At 45.5% G+C, this 19,076-nt stretch overlaps 1 long non-coding RNA gene across 1 annotated transcript; it reads right to left on the minus strand.

The window, feature by feature from the left end:
- Positions 1 to 7,949: 7,949 nt before the first annotated feature.
- Positions 7,950 to 10,238, minus strand: LOC147747965 (uncharacterized). The gene is made up of 3 exons (XR_015299699.1): positions 9,429 to 10,238; positions 8,640 to 8,878; positions 7,950 to 8,600 (listed from the first exon to the last, which is right to left on the minus strand). It is a non-coding gene; the product is annotated as an uncharacterized LOC147747965 (long non-coding RNA).
- Between the last annotated feature and the right edge of the window lie 8,838 nt (positions 10,239 to 19,076).

Raw genomic sequence — 19,076 nt, forward strand, 5'->3', positions numbered from 1 at the left:
TGATCACAGTGTTCCTCTTGAATTGAAGGAAAGGCTCTTGGATGGTCAAAGCCTGTAGTTCTCCAACACGCCGAGCCGACGTGAGAGCAAGAAGGAAGGCCAGTTTCCACGAAAGATATTTTATGTCACAACGATGACCTGGTTCAAATGGACCCTTCATGAGTTGAGAAAGGACCAAGTTCCAATGCCATGTAGGAGGGGGCGGTCTCACCGGTGGATAGACCCTGAACAAGCCCTTAAGAAATTGCTTGATTATCCTGGAAGACCACAAGGAAGGACCGGTTCCTGTCCTTCTGAACCGTGACAAAGCAGCCAAATGGACCTTAATTGATGAATGAGCTAGTCCCGACTTGGCTAAGGACAGCAAATAAGGTAGGATCTGATGAGGTTTGGAATTGAAAGGATCAATGCTTTGTGTCCTACACCAACAACAGAATCTTTTCCACTTAAGGCGGTAGGTCCTGTTCGTTGAAGGAGCCCTTGCTTGAGACAGAACTTCCTTAATCTCTTTTGACAAGGGCAGGTTCATAAACTCTCGCTGCTCAGGAGCCATGCAGTCAGGTGTAACGACTGTGGATCTGGGTGCCAAATTTGTGCGTCGGACATCGTGAGAAGATCCAGCAGAATCCTCTAAGGTAAGGGAGGAGCTATCGACAGCAGATGGAGCTCCGTGTACCAGAACTGCCTCGGCCAAGCCGGGGCTATCAGGATCATCCTGCACCGCTCCACCTTGATTTTCCTGATCAGTCGTGGTATCAGAGGAATGGGGGGAAAAGCGTAGACAAATGTCTTCGACCAAGCTATCGAAAGCGCATTTCCCAGTGAATGTTGATGGAGAAGCCTGCTTGTGTAAGACCGGCATTTTTTGTTGGTCGGAGTGGCAAAAAGATCGATGTCCGGCTTGCCCCACAGGCTGAAGACCTGCTCTAAGACTCTCTGATTCAATTCCCATTCATGGCTGATCGAGGATGACCTGCTCAGTCTGTCGGCGTTTTTGTTTAGGACGCCCAGCCAGTGTTCTGCTTTCAGTGACATTCTGTGAAGGATTGCCCATTCCTAGATCTGCTGAGCTTCTTGCGACAATGGGCGTGATCTGGTTCCTCCCTCCTTGTTCACATAGTGCATGGCCGTGGTGTTGTCCGTCCTGATCAGCACTTGTGAACCTGCCAGGCGAGGAAGAAAAGCTTGTAGAGCCAATCGTATCGCCCTGAGTTCCAACAGATTGATGTGGAGGTGTTTCTCATGGGGTGACCAGTGACCGCTGACATGTAGGCCCTGCATCACCGCTCCCCAACCCTCCAATGACGCGTCCGTTGTCGGGTACGTTTGCAAAGGATAGACCTTGGGACAAGTTGTTTTGATCTGTCCACCATAAGGCTGCTTCCTTCATCTCTGGAGTGATCGTCACTCTGTCCTCGAATGAACCATGGACCTGTTGCCACTGATTGTCTAGTTGCTCCTGTAAAGGACGCATCCCTAGTCGGCAATAGGGAATTAGTGGGATTCACGACGAGATTACTCCCAGTAGAGACTTGTAGTGGCGTACTGAAAGACACTTTTTTGTTTGTAAGTCTTGGGCCATGGTTTGTAATTTCTGCCTCCTTTCCGGAGTAGGGAAGGCTCTTGAGAGCTTCGAATCCAAGATCGCCCCTAGGAAACAAGCTCTTCTGGACGGGACTAGGACAGACTTCTCGTTGTTCAGAGTGAGTCCCAAGTTCTGAAATAAATTGGTACAAGCCTGAACAGCCTTCAGCGCTGCTTCTCTGGACGGAGCTTTCAGTAACCAGTCGTCCAGATAGGGGAAGATCTGAAAATGATTTTTTCGCAGGAAAGCTGCTACTGGCGCCAGCACCTTTGTGAAAATCCTTGGGGCTGAGCGGATTCCAAAGGGTAAAACCCTGAACTGGTAATGGCTCTTGGCTACTGTGAATCGCAGAAACCTTCTGTGCGCTGGGTGAACTGGAACGTGGAAATAGGCATCCTCGAGATCGAGCGTGGCCATGAAATCCCCCGGGCTGATAAGCTTCAAGATGTCCTGGAGAGACACCATCCGGAAGGACAGGGAGATGAGATAGGTGTTTAGCTCCCTGAGATCTAAAATGGGGCGCCACTTCTCTAGCGTTTTCCTCACCAGGAAGAACCTGGAATAGAATCCTTGACCCCTTTGGTATCAGGGGACCGGCTCTATCACTCCCTTCCGGAGCATTTGTTGAACTTCGAGCCGAAGGAGACGCTGGTGTTTTGATGGAGTGGCTGCCGGGTCTTTGGGTGGAGGGACTTGCGCAAATTCCAAGGTATGCCCTTTCCGAATGATGTTGAGCACCCAACGGTCCGATGTTATCCTGGACCAGTTGTGAAGGTATTTGTTGACCCTGCCTCCAACTGATGATTTCCTGAAGGAGGGTCCAGTAGGAAGAGCCAGGAGGCCGCTATTGGCGCTTGGACGAATCCCGTCCTCGTCCAACTTGCTTTCCTTTATTGTAAGGCCTGGAGTAGTTGGTAGACTGGCCCTGCCGCTGTTGATAAGGCTGGCGGTATTGTTGGGAACCTGAGCCCGTATTGGAATAGCGTTGCTGCTGGAAGGATCCTCTGTAATTACCACCCCTGCCTCTGGATCCCTTGAAAGGAGACTTTCTGAATTGAAGGGTCCCCAAGGACCTGGCAGTCTCTGTGTCCTTTTTTATGTCCTGCAGGGTCTCGTCAATGAGTTTGCCGAACAAAGTTTCTCCATCAAAGGGGAGATCCAAGACCTTGTTCTGGATTTCAGGCCGAAACCAGGTAGCCTAAGCCATCCTTGGCGACGAAGTACTGCCGCTCCAGCCAATGAACGGAATGCCGTTGTGGCAATATCCATTGCCCAGTCGATAATTTCCATCGACGTCGCCTCTCCCTCCTGTAAAATTTTCTTTGCCTCAGACGTAGTTTCCGGAGGCAGGTGGTCAAGGTACGGGGCCACATCGCACCAGAGCTGGCGGTCGTACCTGCCCAGGATCGCCAGGGCATTAGCCGCTCTCACCAACAAACCTGCCATAGATGAGAATCTCTTTCCCACGTTATCCAACCTCCGCCCTTCCTTGTCCGGAGGAGTTGTCAGTGGGGCAGAAGGGTTGCGTGATTTCCTCTGCGCCGCCTGCGAGATCACAGAGTCTGGCCTTGGGTGACCTGTTAAGGCTGCAGGAGCATCATCTGTCGCCTTGTATTTTTTATCTAGACGCGGTAGCACCGGGACCACCGTAGCTGGGTGTGTCATAGCCTTTATGCCTTCTTTCCATAAGTGATCCACAATAGGAATGGACCTAGTAGTTTTCCGAAAGGGTTCCTTAAAACCATATAAGAAACAATCTGTAGTGACTTTGGGCATGGCTAATTTAAATCGTGCAGCAGCTCTCTCCATCAGCTGATGGAAACCCCCAATGTCCGCTGGTGGGGAGTCCGCCGGGTCCGGAACTGGAGATGAGGGATTGTCAATAACATATTCATTATATTCCATATCAGGATTAGAGATATGATCAGTCTGCTGGTCCTCATCCGAGGAATCATCATCATCATCATTATGGCCCTTTTGTCGCCCCGAGGAATCCTGCTGAAAGGACATTTGCGGATGAGGGGAAGCTGGAGCCGGAGAAGTAGGCGTCGCAAATGAAGCCGAAGCCCTTGCGGGCGTAGTAGGCGTTGACAAAACTGAGAAAGGTCTATTCGCCTTAGATTTATAGTCCTGCAGCATCTTATGCAGATCCTGAAGGAAAGATGCTGGAACTGTAACCATTCCTTGTTCAGATTGCTGCTGCGGCTGCTGCATCTGAAGATGACCAACCTCCTCGAGGCCGTATTCGCCCTCTGAATCAGTTTCCTGGCATTTGACAAAAAGCTGGGAGGGACTATTGGCATAGCTGTAAGTATCCTGTTCATCCTCCTCTGACTCTCCCTCCTGAAGGAGCATGGTCGGCAACAGAGGAGATACACTCCTTGGAGACGTCATTTCTGGCGTGATCTTTGTCACAGAAATGGTGATCCTCTTCTCTGTCGATAAAATGGTTGGTTCCGTCGTCAACGGTTGTATTCGCGTCGTCGAGATTGGCGTAGTCGACGTCGACGATGAAACTGTCGACACGCCAGCGGTTGTCATAGTTACAGTAGAAGTCGTCGACGCCCTCGTCAACGAGACCGTAGTCGTCGACATTGTCATCATGGACGTCGGCACCATCATCGTGGACACCGTAGTAGTTTTCGTCGTCGACGGGACCTTCGTCGTTGACGGGACATCAGTCGTCGACGGGACATCCGTCGTCAACGGGACATCCGTCGTCGACGGGACATCCGTCGTCGACGGGACCTTCGCCGTCGACGGACCTTCGACGTCCACGGGACCTTTGTCGTCGACGGGACCTTCGCCGTCGACGGTACTTTCGTCGTCATCACCTTCGACGTCGACGGTACCTTCGACGTCGACTCCTTCGTCGACGGCCCCTTCGTCGTCGGCGTCTTCAGTTTCTCCCTCGACGGTGAGGACTCGGCCGTCGACGGTGGCTTCCCTGTCGATGGTGTTTTCGACGACAAACCTGATTTTAGAGTTTTCGTCGACGGAACCTCCGCCGTCGACGTCTTCGTCGTCGAGGACTTAGAACTCCTCTCAGAAGACTGGGATGAAGGTGTTTTGAAGGCTGAGACAGTCTTCTCACCTGTAGACGTCCTTCCCTCTCCTTTACACTCTTGTGAGGAGATTTGCTGGGACCTTGGCTCTCAGACTCACTGGGGGTCTTTTTTGAGGCCTTTGAAGATCTTTCCAAAGAAGATGAAGGGGAACCCCTACCCCTCTTCACTGACCTTGTCGTAGAAGCCATCGACGCTGCCTCCTCACTGTCACTTGAGACAGTATCCTTCCTGGATTTTAGCTTTTGAAGCCATGTCAAGAGCCTACCCTCACGGTCCCGGAGGGTTTGGGCTGAAAAGGTGCGACAGATCTTACAGTCAGCAGCCTGGTGGTCAGGATAGAGGCAATATATGCAGTCCTTATGCTTATCCTCCACAAAAGCCTCTTCTTGCCACAGGAGGCTTGAAAAGGACTTTTTTCTCCACAATATCCGACATCCTGGAAGACCGCTACAATCCTGAAGTGAATCTGAAAGATTCTGAAGAAAATTCTGAAGTAAAACCTTTATAAGAGTAGAAGTTGAGCAGAGCTCAAAGGAGACTCCCTAAGCACAACATGCGGTAGAAAATCTGAGGCTCTGAGGTTCCTTCAGGAAGGTTCTAAGTGGTGAGGCACTTCTGATTGGCTGATGCCAAAATTTGGTCTCTTTTACACAAAGAGGGTGATATGCTACAAAAGGGAATGAGGCCTAGGCCTTTTTCTATTGTCTTTTGTACCTACAGCTATGGTATTTTTGTTACCGAGACTCCCATTCCGACGACATGGAATGATACAAAGCATGGGAATCTATGAAAGTTCTAATACTGGGGTAAGAGCTGCTGACCCGAGGACTGAAGCCCTGCTGCAGAAACCTGATGCCAAACCCAGCCTACTTCCTTAAGAACTCAACCATCATGGTGAGCATGTCTTGTCTTGCAACTGTGAGGCCTTCAAGAAGCACGAAGCATTGCCAGCCTTTGACAAATTGACTGTAGAGGTACTTCTCCCCTACAGTCCGCATGCACAGAACCCGCAGAATCCAGTTCATCGGCTTGCCGCTCCCAGGCAACTCTGACACAGCACCTGAACCAAAGGTGGCATACCAGCTCCAGAGGATCAGATCTGTCTCCAGAGTGTGAAGACACAAGGATCTACCAGAGCGGTGCTGCACAAATACCTGGGGTAACAGACCTTCTGCAGCATACACCAAGATGAAAAGTCCAGGAAGCAAGCAAACATCGATGGACCTTGAGACCCACGTCGTGAGTGGCCCAGCGGTCACAGAAACCCCTCTACAAGCTGCCTGCCCCCGACCGCAAGGACATTTTGGCATGCGCCACCCGTCTGACCTATCTGCTCTGCACCCCACCCGGATATAGTTGAACCATACGTGCTCCTGTGGTCCTGAGGCCCTTGCGACCTGCTTCCTTAAGTGGGAGCCCCCCGGACTTACCTGTAAGCCCCCCTGTGCAGTGTATTTTCAAGTTACCTTCTTCGTAGCGCACCAGCTACCAACTATCTCAGCACTCTGCCCCCAGCCGAATCCGGGACGCTTCCAGGCATCCACTGCTGGAACATTGGGCTTGGCCTTGCTACTTACCTAAATCCAGAAGGTGAACTTTGAGATTCAACTGTGTGATTTCATATGCACTTTTCTATTTTCTCCCATTGACTTTAATAATGCGCAACTGTGCAAAAAAGACATTATTTTAGCGAAGATTGAAAGTTCAGGTCTTAAAAAGTACTTACTGTGGAATGCAGTTCTTGATTTTAAAAATTACATACAAAATCGCTGTTATTTTTCCAAATTTGTCTCGGATTTATTCTTCAGTGTGTGTATCATTTATTGCCTCTGTAAGTACAACAAATGCTTAGCACTACCCTCCGATAAGCCTAAATGCTCGCCCACACTACCACAAATAGACCATTTGAGTTACCTACTTTTGCTTCTGTATACCAATCTGGGTCTGACCGGACTCTCTACACAGTGTACTTCATTACAGTGCACTATATAGAGAGTCAGCTTCCTACAATGTGCCTGCACTAAGTGCTTGATGGTGGAGAATACCATTTTAGAAGCATTAACTTTCATTTGCATAAGGCTGAATATGTACTTGAAAAAATTGTTTCTCAGGTCTGTTGCTATAGGTTCCTGATATAAATGATTCACTAAGAACTGTCCTTTCCATGGTTTGTTATGATATATTTAAACTGTTCCCGGACTTTAAAACTATGGTAGTTCATGACCTTTTTCACTGAGTTTCAAAATATTTGCCAAATTGTTCTGACTGAGTAACAATGTTGCTTATTTCAATTTTTTGAACTAATTACCTTTGAATATTGTAATTTCTAAGTTAAACACAGATTTTTATATATATTTAAAATTATGTTTTCTTAGATTTTACTCACAATGAAATGCTGGGGGATATTACTACTAGCAAAGGAAAATTGCAGGAGTAAAAAAAAAATTTGATGTTCAAACAACAACTCATTTAGAAAGTCTCACTGCCTCGCTCCAGGAGCACAAATCTATTTTATTTTAAATAGGAGATCTCTCTGCAAAAGATGCATGCAACAGTGCAGATATCTACTTCTAGGCATTTAGATGAAGGATTAAAAAAAACCTATACTAAAATGTTGCTCTAAAACATAAGGAGGTATGAAGTGACAAAAAGTATAGTCTACAGCAGAGGTCTTCAAACTTGTGTAGGCTGAGCCCCTCCCCCCAGCTGATTTCTTTAAAATGTCCTGACAGAAATTCCTGGAATCTCGTACACCACATAATCGATATCCACCCTCATATCCCGGGCCATATCCGGCAAATAATGTCCAACACAATAAGTGGTTTAGTTAACTGCAGGTTTGTGTGCTGGTGTGGTTAAATGACAGAGGCTTATTACACAGCTCAAAACAATCTTCCAGCAGGTACATTTGTCACCAGACACTGGTCAACCACACCTGAATATGAGTGAAGGCGCGTTTATTGTTGCCTAAAAACTGATGGATATACAAGTAACTTTGCAGTGTCAGCCCCCAGTAACAAAACCGCCCCCCCCCTTTCCAGCCTCCCAGGGAAATGCCTGACACCCGGTGCGGCCAGTCCGGCCTCGCTACCACCCTCCAATAGTGCCTGTCATCATCCCATAGACCGTCCCTCATGTGTATTTGATTTCTTTTATAGTGCTACTCATCCCAAATATGTACGGCTGGGTGTCGGAATGCGTACATCACACACATTATACAAAGACAATCACTCATATAAATGTGAAAATCATTGTACTTAAGATAATGGGGCTAGAAGGTGTAATCCTTCTTTTATCCATCATTCAGTCTTTCACCATTCATTCATTTCACCATGTCCTTCCATCTGTGTGCCCATCCATGTCCAAACATTCAACCATTTGCAAACATATCCACCATATATCCTTCAATCCATCATTTCACTCATCCATCCCTCCATTCAACCTTTCAGTCATCCATCCCTCCATCCACCTTTTCACCCTATCCATCCGTACACTCGTCCATCCATCCAGCCATTTACCAATTCACCCATCCAGCCATTCTTTCACTTACTTATCCATCCTCCTAGTCACTCACCCTTCCACCCATTCACTCTTTTAGTCATCCATCCATCCTCCCTTTCTCTCTTCATCCCCCTTCTCTTAGTCATCCATTAATATTTTCATCCATCCACCCACCCACCCATCCACTCATGAATCCATCCATTGACCCTATTACTCATCCATCCTTTTTTTCTCATCCATTCACCCTTTCACTCCTTCACTCAACTACCCATCCTTTGGTCCATCTATCCTCCCTTTCACTCTCATCCATCCTTACATCCATCTGTCCATCCACCCTTTCCCTGATCAATCCATCCATCCATCATTTCACTCATGCATCGACCTATTCACTCGCACATCATCCACCCTTTCACTCATCCATCCATTCTTTCACTCATCCATCCACCCTTTTACTCATCCATCCACCCTTTTACCAATCCATCCACCCTTTTACCAATCCGCCCACCCTTCCACCCATACATACATCTATTTACCTTTTGTCTCATCCATCCTTCCACTCACCCATCCATCCTTTCTCTCATTATCCATACACCCTTTCATTCACCCTTTCACTAATCCACTCAGCCATCCACCCATCCCTTCACTTACTCACTCACCCACCATTTCACATTAATTATGAGCTGAGCTTTCGCCTGCTGTTCTGGGGGCTTAGTTTTCTCTGAGACTATCAATCAATCAATCATAACACTTGTATAGCGCACTACTCACCCGGAAGGGTCTCAAGGCGCTTAGGGGAAGGGGTCCGCTACTGCTCGAACAGCCAGGTCTTGAGTTGTCTCCTGTAGGCAAGGTGGTCCTGGGTCAGCCGAAGGTGGATGGGGAGCGAGTTCCATGTCTTGGCCGCCAGGTAGGAGAAGGATCTGCCTCCGGCGGTGGCTCTTTGGATGCGTGGTACGGCGGCGAGGCTAGTAGACCGTAGCTGGCGGGTGGGCGTGTAGAAGGTCAGGCGGTCGTTGAGGTACTTGGGGCCCAGGTCGTGGAGAGACTTGTGTGCGTGGGTGAGGAGCCTGAACGTGATCCTCTTGTTGACGGGGAGCCAGTGCAGGTCCCTCAGGTGGCCGGAGTTGTGGCTGCGTCGGGGGATGTCCAGGATGAGTCGGACGGAGGCGTTCTGGATGCGTTGGAGTCTTTTCTGTAGCTTGGCTGTGGTTCCGGCGTAGAGGGTGTTTCCGTAGTCCAGTCGGCTGGTGAGGAGGGCCTGCTGGTGACGAGACTACAAAACTTTCGGGTGTTTTTACGAACACCTGCAGGATACTTGCACCAGTATTTGCCTCAAGTACCTCCCAAGAGCACTTGTCAAAGCAGTGCATCAACTGTCCTGAGGTCACTGTAAACAATTGCCTGAAAGTACTAAACTGCCACAAAAGTAGTCATGACACAGAACATCCCTTTGGAAACACCTTGTCCCATGTTCCAGCCCTTCAACTACACCTGCTCAGTGAACCAGAACAAGCTAAAGGTCGAATGTAGGCTGCCCTTGGTTGTTTCAGCAGCTGCAGCTTCACTGCAGCCCCACTACCCAAGCAGGTTCATGTATTTCATTGTTCAGATTTGATGGGAGATGTACTCATTCATTTACTGAGTGATTGTGCTTCAGGCCATGATAGGTTGTTAGTCAGCCTGTATGGACACTTTCTTCTTTTGACGACCACCTTAAGGGGTGAAATGATTATCTCACTCAACCAGCAGGCATCAAAATGTCCTTCGGCAGACCTTTGGCCATTTCCTTTCACATTTTGTGTCTAACTATATCTTGCTCATCCTTTGACTATCTCAGTTTTTCGCCCCAATGCTTTCATGAACGCACTTTGAAAGTTAGGTAAACTCCAATGCTCCCCATTCCTATCCAGAAAATGGAACAGTCCCTACCTACAATATACACTCAGACTAAGCATCCTAACTTCACCAAGCCAGGGGTGTAAAACAGGCCCCTGCAACTCCTGAGGCGCAAGGGGTCCCTCATCCATTCAGGTGGCGCCCCATTCAGCCCAAGACAAATACGCATATCCGAAACTCTGGGGCCCAATCACACATTCTGCAGGGGGGGTATCGTTTTGTGTTATGCCACTTCAGCAAGCACTTAGAAGCCAGGATAGACAGTCATTGCAGCTGCAGTGGGAGGCAGGGAGTCTCCTTTGCAATGAAACGGAACACGAAGCAACAGGCAGTCCACTGGAGACTGTCTGGTCATTTTGTTGTAAATGAATCTAGGACCCTAATATAAAAATCCCGATTCATGCCCTTCTATAGGTCTATTTTATCATATCCTTATAAAGACATACAAATCATTACCATATTTGGCCCAAACCATGAAGCTCAAATACAGCAGGGATACTTTCACTAAGCTCTAAGAATTAACAAAGTTTTCTTGGAAAACCCCGCTTTCAGCAGCCCGGGACTTCCCCCTGCTTGAATATTAAGTTCTCCTAGAACTCTCTGCATTTTCCAAGAATTGAGCCATTGAGTGACGTTATTAAGTCCAAACATGCGTCAACCTCGGCACCTTCAAAGTATAAATATGCCTTGATTTGCCCAATCAGACACACGGTGGTTTGGAGCAGATTAACTATGTACTTGCCCGACGCCCTGCAGCAGCAAGTGCCGAGGAAAGCCGACCCTCCAGCAGACACACTGCGAGACTGCCATTTCTCCTTGCCGAGAAATCCAGTTCCAGTGTTTCCGGTTTACCCTTGAGGGTATCTGGGAAATCGAGTCCCGAGAACGAGATACAAGACCTCCTTCATTCTGAAACCAAAGGTACGGAGCTGATTAGCCCTCTTAGAGAATTCTTGGAATTAGATTCCTGGCAGACAAAAACCCTAGACTTAAACTCCTCCTCTTATACTCCCTCCCTCGTACTAGACTTAGGTTAGGTACACCGGGGTAGGCGTATTTCAGAAGCACCAGTTGAGTACTTTTAGTCATCCTTTATTACTGTATATATTTTATACATTTTATACATTTTATGCACTTTATGGCTTAACACAAATATCATGCTTTTACAGTACTATTTTATAATACTGTTCGTATTATGTGCATTGTACTTCATAGTAAGCTTTACTATTGTAGCATTTAATTTTCAATGCTTGAGAAAGAAGACTGTTCAATAAATAACCTCTTTTATTGAAAACGCCTGTCTCTCTAATTTCTCAGCCGCTCTGGTGAAACGAAGCATGCACGATTGACTGAGTGAATTAGCTATCTATTGTTTCCGCGACTCTAGAGATTGCTTTTCTTAATAATAGGAAACAAAGTTGTCATGTTTATGCGATTGTCAGAAACGAATCCCTTCTTGTGAATTCGAGAAAGTTTCTAGTTACCTCTGAGCTAGCTGGCACTCACAATTAAGTCTAATATATTCGGTAGAGACCCAGGGGATCTCACGCTGCGTCTAAGCTACAGGATATATTATTCCAACGCGCAGAGCCTATTGGGAATATAGGAACTACACTACATGGCGCCGAATGTTTGGTAAGGTGATAATTTAACGCTAGATACTAGAGTAACTCAGTCGTGCTTTTCACACAGACCCCTCTTTCCCGTAAAAACTCCAATAGACGTCTGGAGTGGGTGAAAGGGCATACTATCCGCCAAAACTAAGTAGGACGAGAATCCTATGGATTAGTTGTTGGTTTATTCAACGTTGAAGGATACAGTGTTCCAAAAATATTGTGCACCTAATCTTTGTCTCCTTGAAACTTGCTCTGCAGAACTCACAGTAAATAAAGATGAATGACGAAGAAAGGGAGAGAGCTAGAATAGCAGCTCAAAGAGTGTTAGAAAACACAACCGTCCCAGAAACAGACCCGGATGCTAGAGGCATCCCGGCAAATGTAAGAAAAACCATAACTATAAAACTTATAGAAAATGGGGTATCATCGAGAGGAGGTAAAGTCATATTTGTGATAGAGGCACACGAATATCGGCAGACAGAGGTATTCTACTCTTGGATTACTTTTCCACAACCAAATCCAGTAACAAAAGAGTTCCACTACTACAAAGCAGAGGAACCTCCGGAGGAATATGTTCCTTTTGAGGACATTGAAATTCCACTAACTTATCTGGAGCATCAGCTCTGGTTTAATGGTGCCCTAAAACATCAAAATCACATTACCAGGCTCGGTCCACTAGGTAGACCAGGAGCTACATGGCCGATACTAGCCAGCTATACACCGCATCCTGATATTGAAGAAATGTCAGATAGAGAACTCTTAGTACAGCTGAAACAATTAATTAAAATACACAGACACTTGCTTCAATATGTCATGAGGACTTTAACAGTCCAACCAGCAATAAAAATTCCGCAACACACCCCGTACCAGGGGATACAAACAAAATTACACCACAGACTATACAGTCAGTCATTGGCAAGTTGCCTGCCAAAAAGGAACAGATTCCGTTTTGGCTAGCACAAAAAATCACTCAAATAGAGGTTGTATTTCCAGATAGTACACCTCATGAAAAACACAGGATTCTGACAATCTGTTTACCAATGGGGATTGCACCGCATGTGGAGGACTGTGCCACTTGGGGTATAGTCTTTGCTTCAATCTACACAAAAACACATGGTGTTCCGTCTATGGCGGTGATACCAGATGTTCTGAGCCAGATTCAGAATGAATATGGTCCGGAACCAGCCATAAATTTAGGTATGAAATTACTAAAAGATTTCAAATAGGTGTCAGCTATATTATTAGCTAACATTAGAGGTGAAGCAGCATCAGTGTTAATACGCCAAAAGTTAAAGGAAACAGATGTAGAAGACAAACCATTTGAACTTGCTAGACTAATTGAAAAATCTTATGAAGAATTAGGTAGAGATAGTTTGGGGGGGAACCATTAAAACCCCAACTAACTGAAAATCCAGAAAAAACATTTATTAAAAATAATCTCACAACTCCAAAGAAGAAGTGGGAGAGTAATAAACAGTCTCTTCCTAGAGAAAAATATTCTCAGCCCAGAGGGAGATCTCCCTAACAGAGAGACAAGTCTCCCCAGAGGGAGCCCTCTGAAAAAAGATACTCTTAGAAATAGGGAGAATTTGAAAAAACCTGACAGATATCAAGATAATGATACACGACCCTCTCGATCTTTTCAGACTTCCTCGCAGAAATCGGAAAGAAGAGGACGGTCAGAACACAAGGAGAACGCGTCAAGTCCAAAGACAAGGAACCCGTTCACCAAAGTAAAAAAGCAAAATTTTCCAAAAAGAAGGTAGCAAGCATAAAAATCAGAAACGCCGACGATCTTGAGGACACAACTCAAGAACGGGGAGTGGGCTCAGACAATGCTAGACAGCGCGGCAGAAGTAACCATAGTTCGCAGGATCCTGAAGGATCATCTGGAGAGGGTGGACATGAATGAATGCATTCAGGTCGAAACTGCAGACACCAGGGTTAGTGTACCCCACAAATTATATGAAATAACGCTCCGGATGGAGGGGGACATAACAAGAAAGATAAGAGCACTCTTTTGGGAGAAGATCTCTAAGGGCTATGACATTCTTCTAGCTAAACAAGACTGGCCACCTGAATTTGTCAGGAAGAGCCCTCCTGGCGAAGATATAATTATGCCAGCCTTCTTGAATCACATCCCAATTCATAAAAAACATACATATGCCAGAAAATGGGCAGTGGCGCAGGCTCCAGCTCTATATAACAATCATGTAGGATGGGATGAGGACTCACCTCCCCACAAAATCCAGTTAAAAAACCAGCCCACTGCACAAAGGCAGTACCCAGTAAAGCAAGAAGCTAATAAACAAGTCAAGGAGATTTTAAATCAACTTGAATACCAGGGGGCGATTGAAACAAGCACCTCACCTATGAACAATCCTTTGTTTCCTGTCTCCAAACCAGACAATACATATCGTCTAGTATTGGATTACAGACACCTAAACTCTTGCTGCTATACATTTGAAGTACAAAATTCACATAGTGTAGCACTAATGAATAATATAGTGCACAAAAAATATAAAACAACATTGGACATCTCAAATGGATTCTTCTGTCAAAACATTTCACCAGAAAGCAGGCATTTGACCGCTTTCTCAATAATGGGAACCCAGCAACAATTTTGTCGTCTGTCCCAGGGATTCAAGAATAGCCCAGGGTTATTTTCAGCAAGAGTAACAGAGTTACTCCACAAATATGATGATGAGGCATTATCTTATGTCGATCATATCTGACGGATGATAATTTGGAGGTACACTTAAAAAGGGTGAACACCATACTACTTGGTTTCGCCTCTGAAGGGTATAAATTCAATTTTAAAAAAATCAAGAATTGCCCACCTCAATGTCATATTCTTGGGATATGAATCGTTAAGTGAAGGGAAAAGCCTAGCAGCACACTTTCTAGAGAAATGTGCCCTGCTCCCACCTCCAAAGACGCTGAAAAACTTGCAGTCAATTGTAGATTTCCTGAAGTTTGGAAGAACTTACGTTCTGAACTACACAGAGAGGGTTAAACCTCTCTACGAATTAATCAAACCTGATTTTAAACAAACACATTGGATTCAAAAACACACAGAAATCTTGCGTTCAGTCCAGACAGACATGTTAACAAAAACAAAATTAGACACATGCGAAAACATGCGCAACCTTGTAATCTGAATCATCCCACGGAGATGCGGATTCACGTACCTAACCTTTAATGAAGGGGAAAGGGTACCAATAGCTTACAAATCACACTTGTACACACAAGCAGAAATTAAATTTACCTCAACTGACGAGATTGACAGCAGTTGAAACTGCTGTAGCAAGAGAGAGAGCTCTCGCACAGGGTAGACACATAATGATTGTTACACCTGTACCTGCCTTAGAGGCAGTGACAAAGGTAAGCATCCCAAATGCTAAAGCTTTACATCCAAGATGGATACAATGGGTTAACTCTCTTGCTGCAACAGACGTTGAATACGTTTTTGACCCAAAATTAAAAACACAAGAATTTCTCCAGTATGAACATGAATGTCCTCTGCCGACCGAAATTCTGCCCCTTGAACATTACGGCTGTGTAATATATACAGACGGATCAGCACAGCCCGCAATTGGGGGTAAACAAGCCTATAGTGCTGCGTGCGCGATTGTTAAAGGTCGTTGGCGCGAAGGCAAATTTAAACCTATGGTCACAAAAACTCAATCACTCAGAGACTGTACAGCTCAGCGAGCTGAACTACAGGCTTTCAAGATGCGCTTGAAAATACCGATCGCGAATTCCCCACACTAATAGTGTGCGATTCGTATTACTGCGTCCAGTCATACAATGAGTATCTGCAGAACTGGGTTTAAAACGGCTTCAAAGACGCTAAAGGTGGCACAATCAAGCATAAGTTTCTTTGGGAACAAGTAGTTCTTTTACAGAAAGAACTACAAAAGACTCACGTGATACATACACTGAGTCATCAACGTGATGGCGATCACGTTGCAGGGAATTCATTGGCTAAAAAAGCCGCGAAGGCAGCTGTGCAAACGGCTTCCGTAGCTGCTATCACCCGGTCAAAAATGAAAATAGACAGCGAAATAATGCAAGCTGTTACTGTTTCAATGATAAACAGTGGTAAGACACTCTCAAAAGGCTTTCCAGTAAAGTACTCATCTATAAGTGATGCAAACAATGTTCCTTTTGCTCGAATCCCTACAGTGAGGGACAGGGCAATACCAAACATAGAACACAGGTTAGGACTAATCGTGGCAGCGCATGAAGGGCTCGCTTTTGCACATGCAGGTGTTTCCTCCACTGTATCATTATTAAAACAGAGATACTGGTGGCCACGCATGCGCAAACGCCCCTTCTGATTTCAGATAAACCATTAGCATGTGTTTATCTGGACCATTGTGGTCCCTTAACACGGGATGGCAACTGAAAATACATCATGGTCGCAGTGGATTCCTGCACACAATTTATTTGGATGTGGCCCCAGCGCTCGGCTGACGCCAAAACTGTTATAAAGGATTTGCGAGTCTTTATCGGCACATAAGCAATCGGCACGCTGCATTCTGACCAGGGTCCTGCGTTTAGCTCTAGGGCTTACAAGGAGGCCATGGTCAGCTTGGGCGTTGCATTGCTATACTCTAGTCCCTTCCATCCTGAGGGTAATGCAGTAGTGGAAAGAAAAAACCGTGACATAAAGGAATCCATAAGAGCAAAGGTATTAGGTTCGAGTGATGGGTGGGTCAAACATCTAATAAGTGTGCAAAGTAGTCTTAACAATCTGCCAAGAAATTCTCTGGGGGGAGTCACTCCTTATGAGCTACTATTTGGTGCTAGAATGATAATCGAAGACCTCGATTGTCAAACTTCAATGGTAGAACAAAAACACTTTGATATCAAAGATCGTTTGGCTGTCTTACAGGACTTGAATGAAACAAGAAGTCTGAGTAATACAACACAAAAGCCAACTGCCACGGAAGATAAACCACCTGTCCCAGCAAGACCTGTCTGGATTTCAAAGATTGGGGATCTAGTCAGGGAGAAAATAGCGGTGAAGAAGGAATTTGGGCCTTCTTACAGAAAAGCAGTACCCTTCTTAGGTATACAAGGAACAAGATCAGTAGTACTACCGCCCCTTGCTGGTAAAAAGGACGACATAGTCGTGTCCATCGACCTGGTAAAACCACAACATGTGGCCAATAATAAGTAGTAGGCCAAGTGGACTCCAAAGATGTAGCAGACAGCCAAATCTAGCTACGATCCAAGAGGTTCAAACTGAAAGACTTATCACCTTTGATAAACCTACAGTAAGAAAAGAAGGACTGAGCAACAAAGCAATGGAACTCGTACCTCTTGAGACCCAAATAACTGTTCGACCAGAAACACCAGTCTACAATGATGTAGCACCAGAATACACTAATATGATGAAGGAGAAATCCGTTCCAGCAATTTCTAAAAACCCCAATGCCATCCAAACAATTGATAGAACTGCATCTGGATACTTCATCAACGTTGATAACTTTTCTGAGGATCCCAGTGAACCTGAAGAAACAACAGCAAAGAAAACTCTCAAAGAGAAAACGACAGAACTTTTTCATCAACTTGAAAGAACATACCTGGTTTCACCATGGATTGAATTTTGGTTTGGTTTAGGTGCATTTTTCCTCCTGATCTGGCTAATATTGGTTTTAAGCTTGGGACAAATGATAGATAGATGGAAAATACAGTACAATGGACACAGCAAGTCAGAAAATCAACTTGGTCCTAAAACCTCACAAATCATCTCATGTCGAAAAAAGGGACCCGTCATCAGTAAACATCACAGCAATCCCAATACCAGGCGGTATAGCATGGGATAAAACTGGCTAGGATATGTATGGCCCGGTGGAAATGCTGAGGATTCCACATCAGTTTAAGGTCTCTCTGAATGACATTGTAACACCCAGCCCCTTCTCTGATGATTGGGACTTTGAGACTATTACTAATATGATGTCCGATTTAGAAATGTCTGCAAAATATTCTGAGCATGACTATTTAGAAGGGTCATCAGACTATGAACAAATGTATTGTTTTAATCATTTTGGTCATCACTATTTGCACAGATCTGCAAACCCTAGAAATGTTTTAAAATGTAATCAATGGGAACATTGTCCCACGCCACCAAAAGGCAGCTCTAAAACAGTTATTGAAAAATGTCCTTATTTTTCAGGATTTAATGTTACAGATCCAGAAACGTTTTATTTCAAAAATATGAATAAGGCAGGAATGAAAACAATGTTGACCAATACTAAACACATTTATTCTATAGACTTTAATGCTAAATTGTCCACATTAGGTTACAACTTCTGGAAAGTCAAAATAGAGACAAAGACTGTCTGGGGCACAAAAGAATGGCATGTGCAAGGTCTGGAAGCTTCATTCAGAGCCTGCATTATACCTGAACAAATAATGTTTTTGAATGAGACTCTGCAACAAACATCTTGTCTGGGATTACCAAAAATAAAAGATTTAAATAAACCGTCTATACCAAAGCCAATATCTGAGAATAAAAATACATCAGAGATGCGATCCGCCAGCGATAGAGATAACCGTAACCATCTATCTATATGCTCCACTATATTGCATATGCCTTGCCATAATTTTCGGAAACAACTATCTCCGGGTCCCTGTGGATCCATACCCCTAAGTATTTCACAGAGTCAGTAGACCAGATCAGTGGGTAGTCGACCACCGGGGGCGTGGTTACAGTGGTTAGGGGAATAATGACGGATTTGTCCCAGTTTAGACCAGAATACAGACTAAGGGGCATATTATCAAGTCTGTGCGCTAAAATTATCGCCGCTTTATCGGCCGAAAACGGCCGATAAAGCGTTGATAATGGGCTTGATAATATGCTCTATGGAATTCCAATCGAAGCACATGTTAGATGTGAAGACATCTAACATGGGCTTCGATTGGAATTCCACAGAGCATATTATCAAGCCCATTATCGCCGCTTTATCGGCCGTTTTCGGCCGATAAAGCGGCGATAATTTTAGCGCACAGGCTTGATAATATGCCCCTAAATTTGACATATTCACGGAGAACCGGCGACAAGTACTGGTCTGGCTCGCGGACGTATAGGACCATGTCATCCGCGTACATGGAGATTCCTACCGGCCTGTCATTGAAACTGAGGGCTGCCTCCCGGTGTAACTGACGGATCTTACACGCCAGAGGTTCTATAATAATAGCGAATAAAAGTGGGGACAAGGGGAACCCTTGACGCGTACCCCGCTCTACAACAAACGGATCAGAAGTATCCCCACCCACTCGAACTCTCGCAGACAGGTCGGGGTATAAGATCTGAACCCAGTGCACAAACATAGGGGGGAAACCCATCCTGGTCAGGATCCGCAGCATGTATTTTCACTCTATGGATTCTAACGCTTT

This window comes from Lissotriton vulgaris, chromosome 1_1, assembly GCF_964263255.1.
Source record: "Lissotriton vulgaris chromosome 1_1, aLisVul1.2, whole genome shotgun sequence".
Taxonomy (NCBI): domain Eukaryota; kingdom Metazoa; phylum Chordata; class Amphibia; order Caudata; family Salamandridae; genus Lissotriton; species Lissotriton vulgaris.